A 6,704-nucleotide genomic window follows, 5' to 3' on the forward strand; every position below is an offset into this window, starting at 1 on the left:
TCAGAAAATACAGAATAAATGCCTAAGAATGGCATTTAATGCCCCATGGTTTATCAGAAACATCCAGTTACATCAAGAAGCCAATCTTCCAGATATTAAGACCTACATGACAGGCATTGCGAAGAAATTCTTTACAATCACGGATAATCACCCAAATCAGCTAGTTCGAAAGGCAGCGGACTATAAGCCCTCAGATCGTTTGAAACATAAAAAAACTGAAATCCTCCATCGAAAGAGAAAGCTGATACAGCCTCAATGCTCACAATGAGCGGGTTAATTACCCACAATAATCTCATCACCTACAAACTAAAATCCAGATGAAGGGATAAAGAGTCAAGGACTCAGCACATCAACCAATTAAGTTCAAAGGTTCCGGTTGTTATTCGTTATTCGGTTTTTTTTTTAATCACTTGTGACGAAATATTTACTGCGTTGTTTTGTTTTTGCATTGATAGTCAACTGAAATGTCTGGTGGTGGTAAGAGAGCTAAAGGTCTCGGCAAGGGAGGTGCTAAACGCCATCGTACAATACTTGGAGATAATATCATGGGAGTGACTAAGCCCGCTATCCGATGTCTTGCTCCTCGGGGAGGTGTCAAGCGTATATCCGGTTTGGTTTACGAGCAGACTCGTGAAATTTTGAAGGTATTCATCAGAAACATATTCTTGGAACGCGTCATTCAAGAAACAAAATGGCGGCTGGCGTATCAGTCTCGCGTTTTGATTAGTGTGATATTTTTGGATTTCCGAAAGATATATAGAGGTAAGCGTTCTTCATTTTGTGAAATATAATTGCTATTGCTTCGCGCATTTAGCTATTCGATCGATATTGCTGGCAGTCCTTTGCAGCTGAGATATCCTCTACAGAATTTCTGCTGGCAGGTCTTTAGACCTGCGGGATTTCTACTTGTGCTCATAAGCAATTCCCCAATCACCACCTACTAGACCTATCAACGAACAGAACAGACATGGATAACTTTAATGATCTTCTACAGCATCTAAATAAAGATCAAGCACTAAACCTATTTAAATTATCACTTAAAAAATTTGAAACAGAATACCAGGTTTCCTAAACCTGTACACACAATCTGACGATCCCGAAGATATCGAGGACGAAGTTGAAGAGATTAACAACATGACCGTCTCTCTACCTGAGAACCACAATCAGACAGACCTCACAGAAGAACACACGAGTAAAAGACGCAGAACCGAGGATGATCATATGGAAAACGAAACACCCTCAAAAATAGTGCTGGAAAAAAAGGAAAAGGTCCCCCCGGTAATTCTCCGTGAAAAAGAAAAATGGACCACAATTGCTCGAAACCTGAGAGAACATAATATTGACTACTCCTGGGCCAGAAACACCGATGAAGGAGTACAAATTCAACCAACAACAATCACAGACTATAGAGGGATAACACAAATGATGGACAACAACAAACTACAATATCTAGCACACCTTCGCACTAAGCAGCGAAAGAAATCTCAAGGTTATATTGTACTCCGAGGAGATCGCGGCAGAGGCCTAACATCGATCAAAGTCAGCCGGATGTTCAGATCCGATAAACGACCGATGCCATTAGTATTAGTTGAGATTCAGAACATGCAAAGACGAATTTACGACATAATCGCGGTCTGTGGACTAAAGATAACAACAGAACCACTCAGGAAAAGGGCATCAGCAGGACAATGCCATCGTTGCCAAAAGTTTGGCCATGCCCAAAAACTATGCAAAGCTGAGTTCAGATGCCTGAAGTGTTGTGAGAAACATCAAACCATTACATGCACAAAACCAAGAATGACACCAGCCAAATGTGCTAACTGTGGAGGTCCCCACCCAGCAAACTACAAAGGATGCAACCACCATCCCAGAAATCACGGAACTACAAGACCCGTCCAACCTCGCCCAATCTGCACCACTCAAGGCATCTCAGCTGATCAGTCTCCAAACAAAACAAACAAAACCCTATCCACAAAAGTCAGGTAAAGTTCAACCTCCCACCAAGACCTATGCAGAAACGGCCCACCCAAAGGACACAATACAAAGCAATCAAATATGCTCCAACATTACAGCAATACTGACTGCCTCGTTAGCCACTATGCTGCAGGAATTCAGCAGAACAAATCCAACGCCATACTTCACAAAGAGATTCCTGCATGGAACCTATTCCATAATGACAGCACTCAACAATGAATGAAACAAAAGTAAAACCCAACTCGCTTCTAATTGCAGCCTGGAATGCCAACGGCTTCTCCAGCAAAACAATAGAACTACAGGAATTTGCACTCAGATACAACCCTGACATAATACTAATCAAGGAGACCCACCTGAGACCCTCTAACAACCCAAAAGTGAGAGGATACACAATGTACCGAACCGATAGACTCAGCGCCAGAGGGGGGGAAGCACTGCCATCTATATCAAACCGTATACCTCCATCACAATGCTATATCCAACCCACAGACTACCAACCTGGAAATTACAGGAATACAAGTCCACACAAGAAACGCAGGAAGCCTCAAGATATATGCTGCCTACAACTCACCAAGCAACCCTTTACTGACAGCAGACCTGGATACTGTCCTTGGTACCACAGACCCACCATCATAGCAGGAGACTTAAACGCCAAGCACACAGTCTGGTTCAGCACTACTAACAACAGAAGTGGACGCATACTACACAACTATTCAACACTTAACTCAGTTGTGATAGCAAGACCCACTGAGCACACTCATTACAGCCCTCATGGCAGATCAGATGTACTTGACATAGCTATCCTAAGAAACATCAGTTATCAATACCAACTAGAGACGACCAATTAACTTTCATCTGACCTCAACCCAATCCTGATCAAACCTGGCACACAAGACCAATTGTTTCTCCAGTACACCTTCGTATCATGGGATAAGCTAGCCAAAATCCTACCAAAATACATTGGCCCTGTATCCATCATCCACAAAAAAGAAGAAATAGGTGAAGCAGTAAGAAATCTAACAAACCAAATCAAAAAAGCACTAGAAGCAGTCACCAAAACCACAACGAACCACCCAACCAGACGGCTGCCAGAAAACATCATGGACCTCAGAACAAAAAACAAAGCCGGGAAAAGATATCACAACACAAGAGCCGCACAGGACAAGAAAACACTGAACAACTTGAACAACCAAGTCAGAAAAGCACTTCAAAACCACAGGAATCAGGATTGGGACAATAACCTGTCATCACTTAACCCAGAAGATCACACAATATGGAAATTTCTGAAGATCCTGTGCACCAAACACAACCTTCCACCCCCATGCAAACTGCACATGGAACTGCGCACACTGATACAGAAAAAGCAGAAGAAATAGCAGAAAACCTAGAAAAACAATGCAGCCCATCATATGACAACATAAACATCACCCACATATATAAAGTCCACCATCAGGTCAAGCGTACCTTAAGACAGACCACAGACAAACCTGACAGCATCTCTCCCACTGCTCCAATGAAAATAACCAACATCATAAAACAGCTAAACAACAAAAAAGCTCCAGGTCCAGATGGATTTACAAACAGAATCATGAAACTACATCCTCAAAAGGCTATTGTGCACCTGGTTAACATAACCAATACAATACTGTGGAAACAACACTTCCCCACCGCATGGAAAACAGCCGACATCATACCAATAAAAAAGCCAGGAAACAATCCACAACTCCCGCAAAGCTACCGTCCTATAAGCCTGTTTTCCAAACTAGGAAAGATTGCTGAAAAAATCATCCTCTCAAGACTACAAGAAAAATCAGACCAATTAGGAATAATTCCAAACGAACAATTTGGCTTCCGCCGTGTACACAGCACAGTGCAACATATACACCGGCTAGTGGAGCACATGACTCAAGGATACAACTGGAACCTTCACACAGCTGTAGCCTTTCTGGATATTGCGAAGGCCGTTGACAAGGTATGGCATCAAGGATTACTCCACAAGCTCATATAGGCCAACATTCCACCAAACCTTACCCGTCTAATAAAATCATACCTCACTGACAGATCCGTGCGGATAAAAATAAATGGCACCATCTCAACTAGGCGCCAAATCAGGGCAGGAGTACCACAGGGATCCCTGTTGGCTCCTTTACTTTTCACAGTCTACGTGGCCGACATTCCACAGAACCTGAGGACTACCATCACAGCCCTTTATGCAGATGACACAGCCATAATGACAAGATCTCTCCTCCCACACCTGGCGATCAGTCGTCTCCAGGACACCATCACAAAGCTAGAGAAATGGTTCTCGGACTGGACGATACAAGTAAACCCCATCAAAAGCTCAGCTATACTATTCACCAGACGCAAAGCCTTCATCCAAGATAACATCCAACTCCTCGGAAAAAAAGATCCCATGGCGGACAGAAACCAAATACCTTGGAGTACAGCTGGACAAAAAGCTGAATTTCAACAGTCACATGAAGCTCATAGGCACAAAGACATCCAGAGCCATAGTCCAACTCCATCCCTTGATCAACTGCAACAGCAAATTGGATACACGCAACAAGCTGTTACTATATGAGATGGTAATACGACCAGTAATCACATTTACATCCCCAGCATGGAGTCACACATCCAAATCTAACATCCTGAAACACGCAGATCCACAGAGAAACCGAAACCCCAGACATCCATTCTCTCCTTCATGACCATCCGGAAAAGTTCTTCAGCAAGGCACACTCTCATCCCAACCCACTAATCAGACAAGCTTCCAGTTATAGTGAACATGACTATCACAAACATAAAAGACCCAAGGCAATCCTGCTCTGAGCAGAACAGAGCTAACTGCATAGTTCACAAAGTGCGAGCAAAAAGGCTCACCCCCCCCCTCATCAAGCTTCTCGACACAGATAAAGGGGAAAACAAAAAGCATTTTATGCTTCATCCAGCAAGCCAGTAACGTTGTTGTTGTTGTTGTTGTTGCTGTTGTAGATGCTATTACTTATAGTGAGCATGCCAAAAGGCACACTGTCACCACTTCAGATATAGTACTTGCCCTTACGACACAGAAAGACTTTGTATGGGTTTGGCTGGGGTTTGAAAATTTTAAAATATTCTCATATTTTAAATTTTGAGAATATTTTAAAATAGAAGATTTAAAAAAAAAAGGTCCTTTTAAGGTCCAGCAAACTGTGACCAGTGGGATTATCATTTTGTATCATTCCAAAACAGGCAATCATACAATTCCTTTTTTATTAACGCAACAGTCGTCGCATTTCAAATTCATTCTCTCAGTTTTTCGAGTCCTAGAAATGTATTTTATCGTCACAGATAGCTATTGAAATAGTTTTAGCTTAACTATATTTCAGTAATATATTTATAATTATATTTCAACGATTAACATTTCTGACATAAAGCGTGAAGCAAAATGCTTTTTCATACTCCCCGCTATCTGATAGGGAAACAGTCAGTGGAAAAATTTATGAGCTGATTGCTTTCCCAGAGCGGGCTTGGAGGTTAAAATGGCTTTTGGTCTTTTATGTGTGAAGTAATTCGTTGCTTCGTAATTTGCAGCTAGTTAAACCAATTTGTTGGGGTGTTCAGATGCTTTTGAAAAGAACTTTGTTGCTATAATTTGCAGGAAAGTGTAAATATAGGGGACATCTGTGTCCCGATGGAGTTTCGCATTTCTTACGAACCATGGAGCGTTTAGGATCATTCGTAGACATTTATTTTGCACTTGTTCTAATTTGAGAATATTAGTATCAGCGATATGGCTGAAAGCCGAAGAGGCGTAAGTGAGTATAGGACGAACCATCAGTGTGTAGATAAGCAGTTTGATTCTGGTGTTTAGTTTACTGTTCCTGTAGATTAGAGGATGGAGTTGAGCAATGGCTTTTGATGCCTTTACACAGAGAGCCTTGATATGGCAGCTGAAAGTTAATCTTCTGTCCAGTAGTACACCAAGGTATTTGAGTTCTGTTTGTCACGGGATTTATGTGTTAAACAGGAAAATTTCCCCTTCATATATTTGTATGTTTTATATAAAAGTGAAATACTTTCTTATATTACCGTTTTTATAAAGCAATTTGAATAGCACAATATTTATCTTAGGTAGCTACCAATTGCTTTGACTGTATAAAATAAATTCCTTTAGAATGTACGTGTGTGTGTGTGTTAGAAGTTTTCTGATATTTATCATTTTAAATCTAATAAAAGTATACTTACTCTGTTAACTGTAATGATATATTTAAATAACTTATGCACGGTGAATGCAGTTCAACCTCTGTCTGATGACGAATCAGATTAATTTTCTAACTTAACTTTTCTTGTGTCTTTCTGCAGGAGTAGAATAATTTTCATTGGGTCACGAGTCATTTAATCGAACAGTTAAGCTGAGGCAGATATTGAACTATGTGGAAACAGAATGCTCTTCTGAGATGCAACACGCGTAACTGAAGCTGGATCTAAACATCATTCTAAACACACACACACACACACACACACACACACACACACACACACACACACACACACACACACACACACACACACACACACACACACACACACACACACACACACACACACACACACACACACACACACACACACAATATTTCATTTATAGCTAAAGTAAAATAAAAGGCAAAATAACATATGAAATATCTTGCAAAATCTTTCTTATTGTACTTAGCTTTTTCCAGTTTCTGCTTATAAAGGTGTGTGAA

General features: G+C 41.0%; 1 pseudogene; it reads left to right on the forward strand.

Moving 5' to 3' along the window:
* The first annotated feature begins 464 nt into the window (after nt 1-464).
* On the forward strand, nt 465-5,124 carry LOC150098016 (uncharacterized; annotated as a pseudogene).
* Nucleotides 5,125-6,704: the final 1,580 nt, after the last annotated feature.

The sequence above is a fragment of the Typopeltis vanoorti genome, chromosome 16, assembly GCF_054136105.1.
Source record: "Typopeltis vanoorti isolate ZY-2024b chromosome 16, IOZ_Tvanoo_1.0, whole genome shotgun sequence".
NCBI lineage: Eukaryota > Metazoa > Arthropoda > Arachnida > Uropygi > Thelyphonidae > Typopeltis > Typopeltis vanoorti.